The sequence below is a fragment of the Ambystoma mexicanum genome, chromosome 1p (genome assembly GCF_040938575.1).
Source record: "Ambystoma mexicanum isolate Mex_15411 chromosome 1p, UKY_AmexF1_1, whole genome shotgun sequence".
Lineage (NCBI taxonomy): Eukaryota > Metazoa > Chordata > Amphibia > Caudata > Ambystomatidae > Ambystoma > Ambystoma mexicanum.
In genome coordinates, this window is record NC_090921.1 from 440,180,288 (window position 1) to 440,203,720 (window position 23,433).

The following is a 23,433-nucleotide window of genomic DNA, read 5'->3' on the forward strand; positions in this document are numbered from 1 at the left end:
AAGACATTTGAATGACTCGAAACTTACCGTTCGTGCAGTAAACGACGGATCTGGAATAAGGAATTTCATCCACAAGAGACTTTGGAGGACATCAGGAGTTGGGCAGAGCATGAAATGTGCAGCAGTAATGATTACCACTGCATTATCGTTCTGCCCAATCCCGAGTTTGGGTGGAAAGTGGGGGGTTTACCTCCAGCTTTTTGCTGGAGGAAAAAATCTCCCATTTCTGGCAATTTATGGCGTTATTACCATGACGCAAATTGCGCCAGGGTAATGACGCTCAGATTGCCCCATAGAGTCCTGTGGACTCTTAAAAACATTGGAACTTACAGCCTTACCGCAACCCGGGATCCAGCGCTAATAGCGTAGGACCAAGTTGCGGTAACGCTATTTGTATTGGCGGTATTAGAGCAGATTTACCACCGGGATACTGCCAAGCTTCTGATGGGGCCCTTTATGTTGGAGTTATTTATTACATTTTGAACACTTTTGAAATACAGAAGGCCAAAGACATTACCCCTTTCACCTTAAGATTTATTTCATTAGAATTTGAGGATCTGAATAGAGTTTTGGACACAAGACGTTTTCTTTTTTTATTAGAGATTCTGACACTGACAGGTCCTTAGATTTGAGGATAGCTAGGGAAATATCTTTAGTGCAGGGACAGTTAGGCCTTTTCCCAACCCCTTTCTTTTATTTTTCAATAAAAGTCTTCAGCCAAAACCATATATATGTGTCAGAGTTCCATTCCTGACCCTTCGCAGTATCCAGAGTCACCTGCCAGTGCAAAAGGCCGTAGGTGTCAATCCTGATGATCTGTGGATGCATTGCCTGTAACAACAGCATCTCGATACACAGTCTGTGCATGCATGTCATATGTTGTGTTGCACAACACAATATCATGTTCCAGTCCTTGCATTTGGAGTCTGTCATGGTACGTCTTGCACAACTCTTTGCTTTCATGGTCTTTGATTGACTGGGTGGTTAGCACCTGTGCATTGCTCCCATGCATGATTGCTGGTGAGAGTGAATTCGGGTTCCTCAATGAGCATGCAACCAGTAATTCAAAAAGTAATCCACTAAGGAGCATAAACCAGACAAGAAGTAACACTGCTGTTTATTACAGCTGGGCAAGCACAAATAACACAGCACCGTGTAACAGAACCGGTTAATGAGAGCTGACAAAACCACCCACTGCAGCCCAATCTTAGCATAGTGAGAAACAGTTACAATTAATGTTATGAGCTATTAAGTATCCCACAAAGCTAATTGGTGGGGCTATGTCAATCCCCTATAGCTGAACATAGACTAGTTAACACTGATTGGATCAAACAGTCCCACTGCACCCTGGTCCATCACCTCCCTGTGCTGCAACATTCCTTCCCGCTCCACCCCAGAAGTTAATTGTTACTACACACTATGTAATTGTGCTGACCTCAGGGACTTTAATAACCTGCCATTGGTAAGCACACATTGGAAAAACACAAGTCATCCTGGGCTTGTGGGAAGGGAGACATTCACATGGCATCCGACTAATGAGGTGCTTCTCTGACATCGGCGAGAGCACAAGATACTTGTTGCTTTTAAAGGACACCAAAACTCACCTTCTGATTGGCTCCTTTGCGTATCACCCCTCACCCCACGTCCTTCTTCCCAGGTCCACATGCCTGAGGGGCAATTTGAAACCGTTAAAGAGAATTTGACTGTACATTCCGAGACAGATCGCCAACCTTGTATGTATCAGTTAGTTCAGTTCCCAGCGACTGTTGTCTCATGAAATGGTATTTTCTAAGTGATTCCTCCCCCATCCCACTGTCGTGAAGGGTCAGCACAGTTTTCTAGGTGGCCTACCGTACAAGGCCTGCCTGGGTCCTACCCATGCAGTATACTCACCTGTTGTTTTCACCTGATTCGAACAGTGAGGCAGCACCCTATATAGTTACACAATCATACCCGTTGCATGGTCCCAGTTCCCCCATGTAACCCTCCACCCCCTTCAGTCCCATAACTTCTTGGGCTGCATGCGTGCTTGAGGCACCTAGTGTGCAGCTGTTAATGATGTGCTGTCCCGAGCTGGGGGGTCCCGCCTCCGTCTTCCACTATTACCGCAACTGGTACATACGCCTTGTTGGACAAATCTGTATCAGCACTTTCATTGCATTTCCCCCTATCGATCAATACTCTTTTTCCCACCATCTCTTTACTCACTGTCTTGGGACTCCACATTCTTGTTACCCTACCCATGTTTCCTCCATCTTCTTAATACCCCTCCAGTGTGGCTCCTATTACCGGGCAAACCCGCCCATCTGGTGAGCATGCTACCCAAAAGGTGTTGTAATCCTCTATGTTCGCTGGTGGTGCTAGAAAGACCACCTGTACGCTATCCTCAATGCCATTCTTTCTGGAATGCCAAATCTCCCTTGTGCTGCCCTCCTTCCCCACCTCATTAGCAGACATTATATATCAAACCCTTTTCTTCGCACAATTAAAGTTCTTGATGATCTACTGTCCTGCACAGATGACAACGAGCATCACAACAAACATGAGGACGGTTATCTTAAGCAAGGCGGACAGCTACTCGGGTACCCAGGCAAACAATGAGTTCATCCAACTATCTTATGTGATATCCTGTGTCTCTTTAATAATGTTCTTATCTAACATCTCTTTGACCACCTCTGTGAACATCCCATTGGTTGCATCATTAGTGGGAACTGCAGTACAGCAACTGCTGCCGATCTTGTGGCAGAACGCAACTTCCAGTGCTGTCATTAGGTACAGAACAAAACGATTCTGAAGTGCTACCCAGCGTACTGCCTGAAGTTCTTCCCTTACTACATTCAGTCCCTTTTCAGTCATGTTTGCTAGCTATAGCACCTCATACCTTGTTTCTGGAGCCACTTGGCATGTGTGGCTGTTTACACTCCAGGTAGCAACAATGATGTGAAAATATGGATGCCTTGCTGAACAGCCTCAAATGTTGCGTGATGGAATCCACACTTGTGAGGTTTCTTCCGAAATATAGTTACTGCTTCTTCTCCCCCTTGTCATTTTGCTTTCCTCTCTTTCCTCTTTTCTACGCTCTTTCAACATCCTCCTATGCCGCAATATAAATAGGTCTTTAAATGGTAGTAAGTCATCTCGAAGCATGATCAAAGCAGGGTTGTGAAGCATGACAAGGGTGCACACTCCTCCCCAATCTGGAGGCAACTGGGCATATGCCTTAGACCCACAAATCCACCTCAGATCCATCATCGCTGTCGCCCCGCTCTGCAATGCTAAGATGCTCATTGTCTTCCGGCAGCCAGTGTTGACCCCTACTATGGTCATCCCCTGTTGCTCTGAAACACAAAGATAGGTGTGTAAAAGTCTTTACAATGAACTGGTTGATGTCTCTCATCTATCCATGTCAAACCATGTACATTAGTATTCCACACCGCCTGGCAACTGTCATTTATTTTTCTACCCACCCCTTCTTTGAATCCCACTAGCCCCTCTGCCCGACACTGCACCATCCCGCTTTCCCCTCTCCCGCCGTAAAACACTGAACCATACATTCTCATCAGGGGTCTGGTGTGGCACCATGGGATATCGTGTCATGTTGTGTTTTTATAATATACCCTCTGGTGATTCGTGAGAAGAATGTATTCCCTTTGTACTGCCTCCGTAACATATTCAAGTACTATGTGCTTTGTGGCTTCTTTTTCGGAGAAGCTTTCTAGCTTTATATAATTGTCAGTGTAAACCTCCTCCCCTTTTTCTACCCAATGGACCTCCACTGTCTGCCCTTGAAACAACCCACTGCTCCTACATAAAGATAGGTGCATCAAGCATGCCACTTCCCCTCAGTTAATTCTTGGGAAAAGAATTGTCTTGGCGTCCCTGTGACATGTGGGATTAGCGAGCACACAAAGCAACTGCCATTAGCCCTCTCTCGCCCCACATGCTTGATCTCGTCATACCAAATATTTCCAGATACCATGTCTTGCCCCAATTGCATCATAAAACCTTTCCGCGCTGAATATACTTCTTTTGTTGCATGTGTCCTTTTCATTTTCTTTAACCAAACCACTATGCTCTTTGTATGATAACAGCCAGAAAAAGGAGAGACAAAACAAAATAACACAAGCCAATGCTACCCCTATTAATTACACATTATTTGTGCATCTTCTCCCATTCACCCAATGTTGGTTTGGCATTCATTTTTTTTCCTTTCCTCCCCATGCATTCTGTAAAGTCGTATTGCAGAAAACAATGTTAGTGATAACTGTGAAATACTTCCAATCATGTTTGTCACCTCTCTTCATCTCCGGAGGGAGCAACGCTGTTGTCTTTGCAAACATCCCTTATGTAGATCCTTGCTCTTTTCTCTTTTCTCTTTACTGCTGTAGGATTTGCATATACCACAACATGGGGCCCCGTGAACCTTAGGTCTTGCCACTTTCGCATGAAATTGCAGACAAACATTTTATCACCAGGATAGAGGAGCTTATCTTGTGGAAAATTCTCTGTCTCTTTTGCACTTGTTAATGTGTCATCGTTGGTTTGCTGACTTGTTGAACACAGGACCTGGCGAGACACATATTTTAGCGTCTTGGTCAGTTCAGTCAAATACACTTGCATTTCTTCCCCCAAAATCTGTAATACTGTATGAGCATTCAAAATTGTACAGGCAGGGGGGACAGGCGCAGGCATCCTTCTGCCAGTAACAATTTTGTGCAGCGTCAGGTGATGATTCGCACCAGGAGAATTGCGGTAAGTGAAGAGAGCTAAAGAGAGGCAATACAGGCAGTTCTTGCACAAGGTTGTTGCTAGCTTTGCTAAGCGCTCTTTGAGCAGGCCATTTAGATGTTTGCCAACTCTGTTTGCTTGCGCCCAGTACACTCTGCACAGTCGGTGCCTGATTCCCAATAAGTTTGTTATTTCCTTAAATAGGCCATTTGCAAAATGTTGGCCATTATCCAACCTTAATTTATCACATATTCCCCATCTCGAAAACACCACTTGCACCAAAGATTTTGCAGCCTACTTGGCATCGTTATGAGCACAGGGTTCCATGTCAAGCTAATGCGAAAAAGGACAGACCACCACAAGCATATGCCTATAAGAAGTATATCTTTCGTGCTAAGTGCCGGAAGGACCCTTCCAGTTGCAGTAACATTCCATGTATTGTTTTTAATGTATGACCAGACAGAAACTGTTGGCACCCCACACAGTTCCCAGTAAGTTCTGCAAAAGTTCATATAGTTTGGGGGCATACCACTCTTCATTTATTTCTGCAGCCACATGCTCTTTGGTGACATGGGTGGGAAATTTTAATTGTTCTAGTGCAATAGCTAACTATTTTCTGGGCATTACTGGTTTCCCTATGCTATGTTGCCTATGAACCAAATCAGTGGATGAGAGTGACCACACACTCTGTATCCATAAATCCTTTTCCTCCTTGGAAACTACCCTCTGCAAATCAATTATCTGTACATTGGTAGGGAGCTGACGTGTTCTGAGATTTCTGGTCCTCTACTTCTTTATTTTCCTGCAACCATTATTGGCACTCTTCCCTCTGTGCCTGGGTATAACCACTTTGTTCCTTCAGGTAAATTGGGCGCTTCTTTTGCTGCTTGGTCAGCCATATTGTTCTCTTGAGAAATTAAGTCTTGTCCTCCTGTGTGGTGGCACACTTTATGATAGCCACTTCTACTGGCAACTTCAGTGCATCTATTAGTTCATTTAGTAATTCAGCATGTTCTACTGGGGACCCGCCACTCCTCTTGAATCCCCTCCTTTCCAATTGAACCAATCCAGAATGCATACTAGATGTGACATAAGCAGAGTGCAAAAAGATGTTCCCTACATGGCCCTCCATCATGTGTAGCACATTTACCATGGCCACCAATTCTGCTGCCTGTACTGCATAATGTGATGGGAGCCTCACTTGGTATTGTCTTTGAAAATGCCTGTCCTTGTAATACAATACTGTGGCACCAGCATGTCTCCTACCTGTATGCGGATCTACGCTCGACGAGCCATCAATGAAGACCATATCACCTCCCTCTATCTCTTCTTCCTTTGCCTGCATGTTTTGATCCAGGCGGTCGATATATGCTACGCAGTCATGCATGTAGTCCCCTTTCTCTGAAGGTTATGCTATGAACGTCACCGGATTAGCCACACAGCACCTCACTAGCTCAACTGCTGCATTTGTCAGTATAACCTTATAACGTGAAGACCTCTGCGTGGTGAGTGTGCTCTTCAACTGCTCTAGGATGGCAAAAAGAGAGTGCTCCATGTATACAACTACTGGGCAACCCATGGTAATAGTTGTTGCCTTTTATATTGCAAATGCTGCAGCCTCAAGCGCTTGCTCACAGTGGAAATGTCCCTGCATCACTGGGCTAAAGAGACCACTATAATATGCCAGAGGCTTGTGCCCCTGCGGCTTCTTCTATGTGAGGTTCACCGTCTGAATGAGAAAATGGACAGAACTTCCCTTTGTAACTAGGGGTTGCCAACACTGGTGCATGGGGCAATGCCTCTTTGAGTTCGGCAAAATTGTCATTCATCTCTGACATTCTGTTTTGCCCTCTTTTCCTTCTGTGCTTCCTTGAGCACCTGTAATAAAGGTTTAGTGTAGGTGGAATAGTCAAATACCGATGCCCTGCAATAATTGCATAATCCTAGAAACTGTTGCATCTCTTTCACCGTGCGTGGGCATGGAGTCTTGTGTATTGCCTCTACTCTCTCTGGGGTTATCCTACAGCCTTCTGTAGATATTATTTGCCCCTGGTACACTACCTCCTCCTGACAGAATTGTAAATTCTCCTTGTCCAATTTGTACCCCTTTTCTGCTAGCAATGCTAGGAGGTGCACTGAGTCTGCCCTGCACTGCTCCTCTGTTTTACTGCACACAAGTAAATCATCAACATATTGGATCACTGTGCTGAGCATCTGTAAGTTGCTTAGATCCATATGAAGCACTGTCTTGAAAATACTTGGTGATTCACAGAACTCTTGTGTGAGCCTAGTATGTGCCCTGATACGTGAACACTGTGAGGTATCCAGACTCGGGGTGTAGTGGGAAGGAGAAGAAGGCCTTCTTCAGGTCAATGACCGTGAAGTATTTTACCTTGATCAGGATGTGGCATAATATTGTGGCCGGGTTCAACACAAGTGGGAATTCTGTTTCTATGATGTTGTTTAAGGGGCATACATCCTGTACAAATCTCTATGACCCTCTTTTGACTTATTTATTGGGTTTATGGCAGTGTTGCATGGACATGTTGATATCTGTATTATGCCCTGTTGCCATAATGTGTGAAGGGTGAAGTATATCCCTTTGTTTGCATCATAGGATAGTGAGTATTGTTTTACTCGTAGTAGCAGTGCTCCCTCTTTCGGTTTTATTTTGAGTGCAACTGCCCCCTTTAGTACACCTACATCATGGGTCCCTGTGATCCACACTTTCTGTGGGACCTTCTTTAAGTCCCTCTGTGTGTGCGTGATCTCCATTTTCACTAGTTGTGTCAGTTGCAGTACCAGCTTTTCTAGTACTATTACTGGACAGGGGATCAGTATCTGGAACACCATCTCTCTTCCTTCTTCCCTCTCTGAGAAGAGCTTTTTGTCAGTCACCCCTGTTATCGTCAATGCACAGCATTGTATGCCACTCTATGTCATCATCATCTGTTCCGTATAATATCACCATGTCTTTTCGGATCGCCACGTCTTCAATCTGTAACACTATTGTGGTGCCCCTATCTTCCTCTTTCTGACACTGTGGTCAAAATAAGAATTCTGATGCCAGTCGGAACACCGTCCCCTGTATCTATGGTACCTATCACAAAATTATCTGAACCCCATATAGGAACAACTCTGGGTACAAGGGCTATCCTCGCAGTGTGCCGAGCATGTGTGCAGCCAGAAGGAGTGCTGCCACTCGGGCATAGGACACACCTGGTGTCGAGCACACCATCCCCTTTTCAGTAATTATATTGTTATATGCGGCATCCCTATTGTTAATGGCATATCTTTGTTATTGGAACCATGACAATAGCCGCAGAGAAGTTCTCTGTGTCCATAACTGTGCTTGACAATGGAAATCCACCCTCCTTTATACATGACTTGGTGGCCCTCATGTATATCAAAAAATGAAAATTCTCTTGGTCCCATTTTCACTGCTCCCCCGGATTCCTCGTTGTTTTCTTGAGTTATTGCTATGACTGAACTCACATGCACTCCCTATTGACTCTACTATTGGGTGTTGCGTTGCAGGGGTTGCACTCTAAAACCCTTGTGTATGAGCGCGATATAAATAAAATATCATATCATATCACAATATCATACGTTGGGCAGGAAAGGATTTCCCCCATAATGCGGACCCCGGTGTAGTGGGGCACAACATTCTGTCCTAGTAACATTGCATTCCCTTGTGTCTGGGCTGGTGCTGATTGCAACCCTTGGGATGTGTCTCTGCTCTCCACCTGCCCCGCAGATGCTTGTGACTGCACCTGTGTGAGCGGTTTCTGTCCCTGCTGCATTTGCATGTGAAAGGGCAATGCCTGCTGGGGCTGGAACTGCTGTGCATAGGGTTCATGCTGTTGCGCCACTGGCTATGTCTGTGCCCGCACTTGTTGCCCAGAGGGGAAAGTGTGCTCAAAGTTCCCCATGTTCCTGCATATGAAACACGGGACCACAAACCTGTATCCTACTCCCCTATATCCTCCTCCTCTCCATCACTGCGGGGACCCTCTTCCCATTTGGAAATTCCCCCCCGGTTGGTACATTCCCCCTTGTTGATAGCCCTCCTGCTGCTGTGCCCCCCATTGTGTGGGTTACAGGAGCAAGTTCCCCACTGGGAACCCGCATTGTTGGGTGGGAGCCCCTCCAGCAGTGTCGGGTATAGGCATAGCCCCTTCCATTGTATTTCTTGCAAGCGCCTTCTGAACCAGCTTGTTCTCTGCTTTAGCAGGAATTTCTGCTGCATGTCTCTCGCTCTCCTGATTTCTCTTACAGTAGTGTACTATTGTTCCCTGTATCTCTGGCCATCCCTTTGCCTCTATTCCCGATGGCAATCCTCTGGCCAATATGTAGTAGAACAATGGCATGTATTCATCCCACAATTTCCACGTTTCCTGGGTCCAGAGCTCCTGGACCATTTTTATAACCTCTGCTGGGTCTTCATCTGGCTTAATTTATGGGTCATGACAGCTCGCAAGTCCACATGTGAGCCCGACTGTTATTGGATGGTGTTCCATTGTGTGTGTTTTTGTTTAGTCTCATGCCTTTGTATAGTTCCTGTTCCCATATCATGTCACCTTGTTCTCCTATTATTGCTTCAAATAAACCTTCATTTCCCCTATTCCTAGCATCACTCCTGCAGTATCTTTTTTGATTGTGTATATCCATTTGCTAGCCCCTGCCATGAGGGAGGGCAAATTACAAATAGGCCATGGTATGTAGTGTGTCCCCTCTCCCCTTTTGTAACAATGGCATCAATGTTGCCCATGGTCCTGTCTCTAATCTCCCCAACTGTGCCCCTCCTGTCTGTGCTTTCTTCTTCCGATTGCGGAGGACACTTGACCAGTCCCTTCTCAGCTCCTGACGTTCTCCTCTCCTCTGCTTCCACCCTTTTCTCCTTTATGTCTCTGGCGTCCATTGCTCATCCTCCTAATCTCTCATTACCTCCTCCTCTTCTTCCTCATCTGACAGGCTACTGTCCTGGTCCCCTATTTCCATCTCATCCTCTTCCATCCTGTTCGCCATCGTCCATTTTAAATTGTATCCTCCCTGAACTGCACCCTTTTTTGTCCCCCGCACCTCCCTTCTTCCGTCTCCTCCTTCTGACCCCTTTTTTGATAACCCTCTCTGCATTATTAAACAGCTTGTCCACCTGTTGCTGTGTGCTGTTTTCTATGTCCACTATATACTTCTTCTCTCTCCTGTCATGTCTCACCCTCCTTTGCGCTTCTCTGCTTTTTTTTATCCCTTGTCCCCCTCCCCTCTCTTTCTGGGGACACCCGCCGCAGGGTTGTATACCCTGCAGCACACCTTAATGCTGGGTATATTCCATACAGGGGTGGGGCACTAGGCTCGTCCATCGCTTCATCATTCTTAACCTCCCGCTCTGTTTGCTCATCCTTTTTCACCTCATATAACTTCCAGAGGCCCAGAATACTCTGCCTACTCTTTTACTTAGAGCCCTTGTACTTAGTTAATATTTATGTGAACATATGTTCTATTTTTCTATTATCAAACGTTCCCTCCCCTGGCCATTCATAAAAACACTTTCTTGCAATTTCCTGAACCCATTGAACATATATTTTATTACATGTGTGATCTGGGAGGCTATCTCAAAATACCATTATTCACCCTTTCACCTATTTTGCATTCTAATAGTCCCCTTTCCCCTTTTCTTAATTTTTCCCTTTTAACTCTCTCCCTCCCTCTTTTGTTTGCACCCACACACTCATTTACTGCTCAAATACACATACCTGCCCCTCTTCTCCTTACACACCCTACATACACACCTTACACACTCTCTCTGTGCTTTGCCACAGGCCCACCCACACACTTCTTTTCCCTGCAGACTGGCCCTCTCCAGTGGCCTGTTCACTGAGTGTTAGTACATCACTGGCTCTCTCCACGGGCCCATCTTTACCTATGTTAGTGCAGGCAGACGTCTGACCGTGCCCCTCTTCTATATTGATGTACACCACTAAAAATGCCAATCGCAATATCATACACTAGGTACCCTTTGGCGTTGACCGCTCCACCAAGGTCCACACTACAAAAAAGAACAAACAATACTTACGAATAAACGTTCTTCCCCTTATCCTTAACAACAAAATACCACTTCAACAAATAAAAAAAAACACCCTTCCCCCACAATTCCTGGGTCCAGAGCTCCTGGACCGTTTTTATAACCTCTGCTGGGTCTTCATCTGGCTTCATTTATGGGTCATGACAGCTCGTACGTCCACATGTGAGCCCGACTGTTATTGGATGGTGTTCCATTGTGTGTGTTTTTGTTTAGTCTCATGCCTTTGTATAGTTCCTGTTCCCATATCGTGTCACCTTGTTCTCCTATCATTGCTTCAAATAAACCTTCATTTCCCCTATTCCTAGCATCACTCCTGCAGTATCTTTTTTGAGTGTGTATATCCATTTGCTAGCCCCTGCCATGAGGGAGGGCAAATTACAAATAGGCCATGGTATGTAGTGTGTCCCCTCTCCCCTTTTGTAACAATGGCATCAGCGTTGCCCATGGTCCTGTCTCTAATCCCCCCAACTGTGCCCCTCCTGTCTGTGCTTTCTTCTTCCGATTGCGGAGGACACTTGACCAGTCCCTTCTCAGCTCCTCACATTCTCCTCTCCTCTGCTTCCACCCTTTTCTCCTTTCTGTCACTGGTGTCCATTGCTCATCCTCCTAATCACTCATTACCTCCTCCTCTTCTTCCTCATCTGACAGGCTACTGTCCTGTTCCCCTATTTCCATCTCATCCTCTTCCATCCTGTTCCCCATCGTCCATTTTAAATTGTATCCTCCCTGAACTGCACCCTTTTTTGTCCCCCGCACCTCCCTTCTTCCGTCTCCTCCTTCTGACCCCTTTTTTGATAACCCTCTCTGCATTATTAAACAGCTGTCCAACTGTTGCTGTGTGCTGTTTTCAATGTCCACTATATACTTCTCTCTCCTGTCATGTGTAGCCCTCCTTTGCGCTTCTCTGCTTTTTATTATCCCTTGTCCCCCTCCCCTCTCTTTCTGGGGACACCCGCTGCAGGCTTGTATGCCCTGCCGCACACCTTAACGCTGGGTATATTCCATACGGTGGGGGCGTGGGGCACTAGGTTCATCCATCGCTTATTCTTTCTTAATGTCCCGCTCTGTTTGCTCATCCTTTTTTGCCTCATATAACTGCCAGAGGCCCAGAATACTCTGCCTACTCTTTTACTTAGAGCCCTTGTACTTAGTTAATAATTATGTGAACATATGTTCGATTTTTCTATTATCAAACGTTCCCTCTCCTGGCCATTCATAAAAAAACTGTCTTGCAGTTTCCTGAACCCATTGAAAATATATTTTATTACATGTGTGATCTGGGAAGCTATCCCAAAATACCATTATTCACCCTTTCACCTCTCCCTATCTTGCATTCTAATAGTCCCCTTCCCCTTTTCTTAGTTTTTCCCTTTTAACTCTCTCCCTCCCTCTTTTGTTAGCACCCACACACTTATTTACTGCTCAAATACACATACCTGCCCGTCTTCTCCTTACAAACCCTACATACACACCTTACACACTCGCTCTGAGCTTCGCCACAGGCCCCCCACACACTTCTTTTCCCTGCAGACTTGTCCTCTCCACTGGCCTGTTCACTGAGTGTTAGTACATCACTGGCTCTCTCCACGGGCCCATCTTTATCTATGATAGTGCAGGCAGACGTCTGACCGTGCCCCTCTTCTATATTGATGTCCACCACTAAAAATGCCAATCGCAATATCATACACTAGGTACCCTTTGGCGTTGACCCCTCCACCATGGTCCACACTACAAAAAAGAACAAACAATACTTACGAATAAAGTTTGTCGGTTTATAGTCATAATATCGAAAAAATAATGTCGAATTACAAAAATGTTGAAAAAAAATGTCGAATTCAAAAATGTCGAAAACACATACATATAATAGAAAAAGTCATTAATTCGAAAATAAAATGTCGAAAAAAAATCGAAAAACCAATGTTAAAATAAATATGTAAAATGTCACACATACTAACGTTTTTTATTGGGGGGGTCCCCCCCCAAACCCCCCATCCCAAACCCCTACCCCAACCCTCCACTCCTCCCCATCCCCCCCAACACCCCCCATGGATACACCTTTAATTTTTTTAAAAAAGTATTTAATAAAACATTCATTAAATAATTAATTATTAAAAAACCCCATCCCAAACCCCTACCCCAACCCCCCCCTCCTCCCCATCCCCCCCACTCACCATGGATATACCTTTAACCATTTAAAAAAATTATGTTTTATAAAATATAATTAATTAATTATTTATTTAAACATTAATTCGAAAAAAAATCGAAAGAAATTCGACATTTTTGTAATTCGACATTTTTATTTTCGACTAAATATTTTCGACATTTTGACTTTCGACATTATTGTATTCGACATTATGACTGGACACCAAGTTTGTCCCATTATCCTTAACAACAAAATACCACTTCAACAAATAAAAAAAACACACCCTTTCCCCCACAATGACACAGCTATGCAATCACCTACACTACGTGCAACCCCCGTCTAACAGTGTCCGCCTCTTACTACGCGCCCTCCCTGTTCTACCGTAGGTACATCCACTCACGCACTGCTACTCCCAATGGGGTAGAGTGTACTAAAATCCACATGTACTATGGCCGATCGTCCTCATACCTTGAGGATGCGTCCTAAACACCATAAGAAGATTCCTTCCTTTGTGGGCATGCAACCACGTTGCAGCATGTTCATGCATGGGTACACTCACGTCTCCTAGAGATGCTTGAGCCCTCTCGTCCTCTGCCTTCCTGCGCAGGATCGCTTCTCCTCCTCAGCCCGGGTAGCGCTCGGGTCCAGGCAGACATTTGCAAAATCTGCATCTGTAGCAGTGCGCGTAGAATTGGTCTGCGGTCACCATACCCACACCTCCCGGACGGTGAGCTTAATACCCCCAGTTGGCTGTAGGAACTGAGGATCTCACTGGGGCCTCCAAAATGTATTTGGGGCCCTTAATGAGCATGCAACCAGTAATTCTAAAAGTAATCCACTAAGATCATCGCCACATAAGAAGTAACAATGTTTATTGCAGCTGGGCAAGCACAAATCAAACATCTCAGTGGAAAAGAGTTGGTTGATGAGAGCCAACAAAACCACCCACTGCGGCCTGATCTTTTATACAGCAAAAACAATGTTAGCATAGTGAAAAACAGTTGCAATTAATGTTAAAAGCTATCTAGTGTCCCACAAAGCTCATTGACGGCGCTATGTCAATCCCCTATACCTGAACATAGGTTTGTTAACATTATTAGAGCAAACAGTCCTACCGTCCCCTGGTCCATCCCCTCCCTCGCGTTGCTGCATTCCTTTCTGCTCCACTGCAGAAGCTGATTGTTACTACACAATACGTAATCGTGCTGACCTCTGGGACTTTAATAACCTGCCATTGTTGAGCACATATTGGAAAAACACAAGAGATCCTGAGCTTATGGGAAGGTGGCATTCACATGGCATCCAACCAATGAGGTGCTTTCTGGACATCAGTGAGCGTACAAGATACTTGTTGATTTCCAGGGACACAAACTCACCTTCTGATTGGCTCCTTCACATCTCACCCCTTGCTGCACACCCTTATTCCCAGGCCCACCTGCCGAGGGCCAATTTGAAACTGCTGAACATACTTTGACTGTACCTTCCCAGACATATTTCTGTGAGCCGAATTTCTCCCCGGTCCCATCGAGCGCCCTAGGGCTTGGCTCGCCGACCTTGTATGTATCAACTGGTTCTGTTCCCAGTGACTGTTGTCTCCTGGGAACGGTCTTGTCTCGTGAATCCTCCCCCACCTCACTGTCTTGAAAGGGCCTGCACAATTTTCTAAGCGGCCAACTGTGCAAGGCCTTTCTGGGTCCACCCCATGTAGTCCACTCACCTGTCATTTTCACCTGATTGGAACAGTGCCACAGCAGCGTATATATTTATGAAATCATACTCATTGCATGCACACAATCCCTCCTTGTGCCTCTCGACCCCATTCAGTCCCTAGCTTCTTGGGCTGTGTGCGCGCTCAATGCACCTAGTGTGCAGTCGTCAATGATGACCTGTCCTTTGCTGGGGTTGCCCCCTCCCTCTTCCACTATTCTCGCTATGGGTAGATATGCCCCCCCGGACAGCGCTGTATTAGCACTTTCATTGCAAGAGTCTGGGTTACATGTGCAGGTTGTCTGTGTGGATGTTACGCTCACCTGGTCTCTGCGGAGGTGTTGCAATCCTCCCAGAAATTGAATCACCCCTGTCGGATCTCTCCCCCTGTGGATAGGCTGTAGACTGCGACAACTGGTGTCTTTGCTCCTGCACGGATATGAGAAAATATAAGTGAGCTGCTCGGCGACTATGTTACCTCTCAAACCCTTCTATCCAAGGTGCAATTTCTGTGGGCATGTACCGGCCCATAAGGCTCACCTGGTATTTATTGATGGTGAGCTCTCCGTCCTGCTACATCTGGCAGGGGCGCTTGTGGATGGGATCTAGTTCCTTCACTGATCCCTGGTGAGTAACAGTCCAATCCAGCTACGACTATTCTTCTCTTGATTGGTAGTAAGTGTTTCTCAATGTTTCTCTTGTCTTTTCCTCCTTCTGTTTTTTCCCTTCCTGCTTACTGTCTGTCTCGATTTGTGGTTATTTCCTGAATAATGTGTTCTCTTCTGTTTTCTTCCCAATAGATGGAACTGCGGCTCAACAGCAGCTTGTGGAGGTGTGGAACACGGCCGGGATGAAGATAGATAGAACTGCAGTGTCCGACAACAGGTGAGTGATGGTTTAAGGGAAAGTGCGAGATGAGAGCGCGACCTTAAACTCAATGTCTTTTTTAATGTCTAACCTTGCTTTTTGCTTTTTTTTGCAGGTTCTGCAGTTGCAGACAAAGCGCGTAATGCTGGGATGCCAAGAAGAAGATTTCAACGTCCCTGAAGTCTTGAAGGTGATCTGCGGTGTCAAGATGATGAGTTCGGCACTCCGGAAGGCGTGAAGGTGAGCTGCTGTGCCAAGATGAAGAGTTCGGCTCTCTGGAAGATGTGAAGAAGATGTGCACAGGTGAGAGCTGATTCCCCAGATGGTAAGTATGGAGACAGGAAGCAGGATTTCCAAGGTAAGTGCAAATTCCAGGCGGCGTTACGCTGCGTGTAGGTGTAGAATAACGCAAAGCGTCTGCCTCGTGGATTGGAGCAGCTTTTATAGCTGTTAGCGTGGGCACGCCCACTAGGCCTGGCTTGCCTGCCACACCCTGCCACTCCTAGTGAGTCAGCACGTGCAAGGCAACCCAGTAAATAGCAGCCCCACCCAAGAGTACACGTGGGGCTGCTTCAAGTGATGAAAGTTTCCAAGTTAAATGCACCTTGCACCCGTTATGAGGTGCTATACTTATGATAAAAGCATTTTGTCCCCAATAAATGTTTCTTCTTGTCTGTTATTTATGAGCCTGGTGCGAAAGGCGCCAGGACTGTGTCCAACCGGGCCCTGTCTGTGTTCTTTGCCTGATGACTATGACAGTGGATACCATTTTTAATTCATACACGTGGTGACCTGAGTACCACACATTCCATTTATCATTTAGCGAAGAAAAGGTGATATCACACAATGGCTTAATTAATTAGAAAAGACCTTATTTATTTTAGAAAAAGGAGAAACATCATTCTCATAAAAACTGTGTTTAATAAATACCCAGACTAAGACCAGATTATTTAACATAACGATAATGCATGACACATAAATGTAAAGTAAAACAAATATAACACATTCAAAATTGGAACAAACAACAACGCTTTACATACAATCATTAGTAACAAATTAATTTGTTGCATTTTATATGTGACCCTAGTACCATGCCATGTCAGTTGCCCGTGTCATGTCTCTTAGTTGCACTTTAGCAGAATGTAGATCCATGTATGCCAGCGGCCTTCACACCTTTACATGACGGACACCCCGTGAGCTCGATTGGTGTTTGTGGGCCATGCACCTAGTCATTCTCCACCTACCTCTGGTTGCACAAAGGGTGTCTGGGGGTGGCCAGTCTATTCAGAATTGCAGAGAGTTTTTGGGGGATTGTGTAACATTGTACTGTGTAGTTTTACTTTGATTTGATGGTAATCTTGGTCACTGCTGATTTTGCAAACAGTCCTCTTCGCATTTTTTTCCCTGACTCTTGGGGCACCCCCTAGACATACTTTGAACACTCTTCGGTGGGCCAGCCTGCCTGTTGCCATCCCATAGATGTGGGAAGTGTGATGTTGCATTGTGTTACCTGTAGTACAGTGTGAGTAGCTGGATTTTTGCAGCAGCGTGCCTGGGCCATATACTGCTGCACTGTGAGTCATTTTCAACTCCTGTGGGTTGCAGTCTATCATGTGCGGGCTGTGCAGGTGGGTCCTGCATGTACAAGGCCTTGTAAGGAAGGGCACGCAATCTCCACTGCAAGGGTAGTGTGATGGTATGCACACTCACCCAATATCCAAGTCTGTTGTCTTCTGTGCCCCTCCATGTATGCCGGCAGCATGCTGTTCCACAGGACCATGGCATCATGGGTTGATCCTGGGAAGTGGGCACAGCAGTGCATGATGGTTAGGTCTGCATCACAGGTGACCTGGACATTCAGCAAGTGGAACTGCTTGCGATTCCATTAGACCTCCTCTGATGCCTGGGGTTCCACCAACTCCACATGGGTACAGTCCAGGGCTGCTAGCACGTTGGGCATGTGTGCCAGGTGGTTGGTAGGGTGATATGCCATGACAGATGGTGAAGAAGTGTTTACAGCAGCTGACTGAGCACATTCAAGAATGTGGGCTGAGAGATGCCATGCAGTGTGGCCATAGTGTGTCTGGAATGTGCCCATCGCAAGGAAGTGCAGTAATGACACCAGCAGTGGTTTGGATGTCCTGATGTTGATCCTGCTTCCAATTTCCTCCTGGATCAGTGTCTTCAAGAGGGATGGGGAAATTCACCCCCTCCTCTTCCTCCTATAAGATACATGATGCGGAAGAAGGCCAGAATGTACCGTGAACACCCATACTATTTCGGACCAATTCCTAGTACTCCAATGATAAACAAGTATGTTGAGAGGTACCCCCTCAGTGAACCCTATAGTCCAGGAACAGTACATGTCTACTCCAAAGCGGACAAGGAGCCCCAGCCTGCAACCAAAGAGACCTCAATTGACAGTATTGATTGAAGTGCCAAGAAGCCACGTTACTGTCATCGTTAGAGACACCACAACTGCACAGCGTTAGACATGAAGCACACGTGCCATCTGCACCTTGGGGAAACAAACACACCCTCGAATACATGAAGAACACAAATGTACAGTTCTGCAGCTAGAGGACAGATACATATACATACTGTCATTGATTTTATTATTTTGTCATTAGCTTAACGCAGCAATGCAGAAACCGCAAAAACCAAGAGATCCTGAGTAAAGTTTGCAGATGCTGATATGCAAATAACCTTATGCAACTACAGGAGCACCTATGGAATCTGACAGAGTCAAGTGTGACTAACATATGGAGAATATAGAATATGCATGGACACTGCAGGAACTGCATAATGGTTTAGGTAAAATAACAGCAGGCCACAAGCCTCTGAGCAAGAGCTGAGCTGAGGTGAATTCAGGCTGGGCAAGAGCAAACGTGTGAGACAAGACCCTCTGCCAAGCTCACCAGATATGAATGACATTCCATTCCCTGAACGACAGTAACACCAGCTGCAGAAAATGCAAACAATTCTTCATAATTCAGAGCTGCAGAGCTCCAAATTATGGAATCTGAACACGTGATCCGACCGATTCAGACAATGGACAGAGACCAGCGGTGGGAAAGGGAGTCGATCCCACGCCGCCAGACAGAAGCTTGCAACAAAGCTGTTACAATGGGCCTAATTCCAAGATTGGTGGTAGTCATAGCGCTATTTGCACCATGACTGCCACCAATAACGGGTCCGGCACTGTTGTAGTTCAATGGGGACTTACCGGTCTAGTCCGACCCTGGCGGGACCAGTAAGTCCCCATTGAACATGCCATTCCACATTCCCATTTGAGCTCACATAGGGCTCAATGGGAATGGGTAGGGCGCTAATAACGGGCTTGCGACGTGCAAGCCTGTTATTAGCACCCTGGTCCCTTAGCGGGACCCATAAGGGACGTGTGGTCTGACCACACATTCCTTACAGTCCCCGCCAAGGGACCTCGGAATAGGGCAGTAGGGGATTGCCGGCACCGGTCTCCTTACCGGTGCCCAGTATCCCTTACCGCCCTACTCGTAATGAGGCCCATAGTCATTCTTATTACCTTGAGAGGGTACACCAAGAGCTGAGAACCATTGCAGATCCCAGGCCTGGGTATGTCAGCTCTAGCCAACTACAGTTCAGTATCCTATGGGTGGGTAGCAATGAGTAAGAACCAATGGTAAGACCCTCACACTGCAACATTGTTAGAGATAGCAATTTGGGGATGGACCAGGCCAGCCACTGGACATGTGAGAGCCAGTAGATTAACATGTATAGTGTCCAATATGGGTAGACTATTACTCAGTACCCAATCCAGTAGTTCGATAGGTTTTCTGCAGAGGGGCCCAGGTTGTGATGTCACTATGATGCAACCTTAGGATAAAACTGGCCTGCGAGCCATGTGATGATGAGTGGTCCATGGATTTCTTCTATCCTTGTACTGATCCCTGTTGGTTCTGTTGTAATAAACCGCAGTTTGAACTTGTCATCTGACTGAGTCTACGTTCCTTTTGGGGGAAGGTGTTAAGCCTTCCAAGAGTCTGCAAACTCCTAGTGGCCCTCTGATCTACCTGTGCGTTTTGTCCCAACAAGTTGGTAGCAAGAGGATTGTTGGCTGTGCCAGCCGGGCACCAGGTCGACTCCTTCGCCACCAAACCTGCAAGGCTGCAGGGCCCTTGCATATTTCAATAAAGGCGGAAAAACGCATGCCCGTTTGAAGGTCGTCAGAAGCCCCATGGAAATAATCCTGCCAGAGGTTAGCGAGTTGTCCAGGCAGACCAGGACGGGGAGGCGAGCACCTTGGCGGGAAGCTGGCAGCCGAGCAGCGCCAGCACAACACAGAATGTAAGTATTGATCTAGTACGATGGAAACTGTGGGCCTGAGGGAGGGTACTGAGTATTGTGGAGTATCATTTAGTATTGTCGAGCATTAATGATAACAGGAGGGTACCTATAGTGGAACCAGTAGATGCATGCTCAGATATTGAGGATGAGAGAGGGCCTCAACAAATCAGACTGACCAGAAGGACACCTGAGGAGGTGATTGCATATTCACAGATGCCTCTTTTAGAGAGAGGAGGGGTGAGACTTCAGCATGTGCCATGGAAGCACACAGAAAAGGAGAATGTGAAGTGGAGGTTACCATAATTGAGTGCGGGAGCGGTGAAATGGATTTATGAGACGGAAAAGATGACAGCTGGCCACAGGCTAGCAGTGGGCAATGTAAAGGGACTTTTAATATTGATACAAGGAGATGCGGCTGATGATGTATGAAAGAGGGCGGGGTTGCCAGGGGTGACGACACAGAACACATCACACGATGGGGCGCCATTTGCAAGCTGCATGGCAGGAGTATGGCAAGTATTACAAATGCAATATTCAGGCAGGTCAGACATTGGGGCCATTACGTCACAATAAAATGAGGGAAGATAAAAATCCTGTTTAGTACATTCAGGAGATTCAAGAGCTTTGGCGCCTCAAAACTCGAGAGCTTTGGGACAAAAAAATAGCAATATGTTACCATATATTAGTGCAAGGACTACCAGAGCCAGTTTAGAAGAGTGTGAAGAAACTAGTAGGAATGGAGGCGAAAGGATGGCCAGAAATACAGCTCACAATAGTGCATCATTGTAGACTATGGCAGGAGAAAGTTAAGTAAAAAGCGGAAGATAGGAATGCAGATGACAACAAGCTAGTACAGTGAAAGCTATCAAAGTATGCGATGGAAGGGGCAGTTATAACCAGGCCCACCCCACAGACACAGCAGCAACATCCACAGCCACACCAGTTTGCACCACCTATTGGGGGAGGGTACATTGATTGATTGATTGCTATTTATATAGCTCCTATACACAGTGTGTTTCAAAGCGCTTCAAGGCAGGGAGGGAACATGGGAAAACACAGTCGCATTCTTACAAGTCCTTGTTACATTCAGAATGTGAGAAATTAACTATCATAATCAGCATGGCAACATTTCAGATAGTGCAAGTGCTATATACAATTGTGAGGAGGGGAGGAGGAGAGAGGAGAGAGAGACAGACAAGCGGCTAGATTACTATGCTTGACGACAAGTGAGGTAGTGCTCGAATTAAACAAGAGGGGGGGTTGGAGTAAAGGGAGAAGGAGAAAAACAAAACAAGCGACTACCATACTGAGCCTGAAGACAATTAGATAGTGCTGGAGGGGGAGAGGGAGGAGAAAACAAAGGGGAGGAGGTGGAGATAGACATGCTGCTATCAAATAGGTCAAGAGACATAAGTGATAGAGTAAGAGCAAAATAACAATGATGGGGAGGGTTGGGGGCTGGGCAAGAGAATGAGACAGACACGCGGCTTTATTGATATGCCTGATGAAATTGAGGTAGTGCCAGAATTTACCAAGAGGAGAGGGGCCGTGGGGGTGTTTGGAGTAGAGGGAGAAGGAGAAGAACAAAACAAGCGTCTATCGTACTTGGCCTAACAACATTTCAGATAGTGCTGGAGGGGGTCAAGTAGGAGGAAACAATGGGGAGGGGGAGACAAACAAGCGGCTAACAAACAGGTCAGTCGACATATCTGAAAGCATAAGTGCTAAGAGTACAGTGACGGGAGGGGGTAGAGGGTGGGACAGCAAGAAGAGGGAATTCAAGTCAGCAGAAATCACAAGCCAATGGGAGGAATAAGGAGGGTGGGTGAGGGACACAAGGACATCACAACGGATGAGAGGGGTGGATGGAGAGAGGTGGATAAACAGGAGGGGAGAGTGAATCCAGTTGCAGGAGTCGGAAATAACACATAATGCTGCAAGAGAACAATTCAAATGCAAACCAGGATTCACAAAGAAGAAGGTCAGAGCATGATTCATGGACACCATGAGTACGAGATGAAGTGAAGTCCAGCATGAAAGTTGAAAGAGGGTTAAGCGCCATGAGTCTGTGAGTCCATAGAAAGACAGAAATCCCGCTATTGGCCACAAGATGGTGGCGGTGAACAAAATGTAACAAGATTGCTCCTGCAGATGGGAGGGTAAGGGGCAGTAAGAGACATGAAGTGGAACCAGTGGGGGTTTGGGGTGCAAACAAAAGCATCCCAGGGGACCAGTGGCGGTGGGGAGGCACACACAGCATCACAGGGATCAGAGGGGCTTGGGGGTTGCACACAGCATCAAGGGGGACCAGATGGGGTGAGGGTTTACACAGCATCACAGGGGAGGAGCTGGGGGGCACACACAGCATCACAGAGGACCAGAGGGGGTGGGGGGCACACACAGCATCACAGGGATCAGAGGGAGGTGCAGAGCGGCATTAAGTGGCAGACAGCCTTTGATGGTGCCGGCTGCTGCCCCCCGGTTGCTCCTATTGGCTTAAACGACAGATGCAACGAATGGGAGGGGGAGCAGGCAGGGCAACAACAGGCAGGGTGGAATGGAAGTGGCCATCTTGGAATGTACAACACAGAGAGGCAAATGCTGAAAAAACATTGAACAACATAGAAGGGCACACAATGCCCAAACCAGAGGGATTCTCAATTTGCAGCATCAAATATGGTCAATTTACATGGGTTGGGCCAGCCCAAAGCTGGGGTTCCGAGGAAGAGGAGGCCTACAAAAGGGGCGTGGCTTCAGGCCACAGATGCATCACAACCAAGGGGGGGTTTCGGGGATATGGATAACAAATGCAGCAGAACCCAGGAGATTTTTCGCGGGGGGGGTTTCAGAGACAAGGGGAGGGAGCCACCACAGTGTTGGACCTGAGTGCAGCTAGGGCACATCTCAAGGGTGTGTCAATTTAGAGGGACTCAACAGAATAGGGGAGAGCAGTGCCAGCAACAATATCAAGGAGGGCAAGACAATAATTATGTACAGGATCAACAGCCACAAGGGCAGATGCAGGGTACATACCAACAGATGCCACAAGCACAACCACCAGCACAAGCAAAACTACACGCACAGATACAGGTACCACAGATGTCAGCACTGATACCACAGCATTTACAAGCACCACAGATCAGAGGGAGCACACACCAACTAGCACAGATACAGAATGTTGATGCATCAGCACACATGGACACAGTGGCGACGGTACGTGTCAGACGATTGGGAGGGGTTAAAATGGTGGGGAATGACCCCTTCACAGGGAATGGGTTATCCATGTACCCAGAATAGGACAGCCCACAGATGAACTTGATGTGTCCAATCCTGTCGATCACACGCAACCCTACAGAGGAACCTCGCATAGGGGTGGCGATAGGTGAAAAAAACCTTTTCCTTTCTTGTTGACACTGGGGCGACTAGATCATTCATTAGGGAAGGAACATTTAAGTTGTCAGGTGATGCCATGATCACTCAAGGATTCTCTGGGGCTAGCGAAGTCGTTCCTTTTACTGATAATATCTTACTATCTATAGATCAAGACTTATCACTACCTTTGCTTTACTGTCGACAG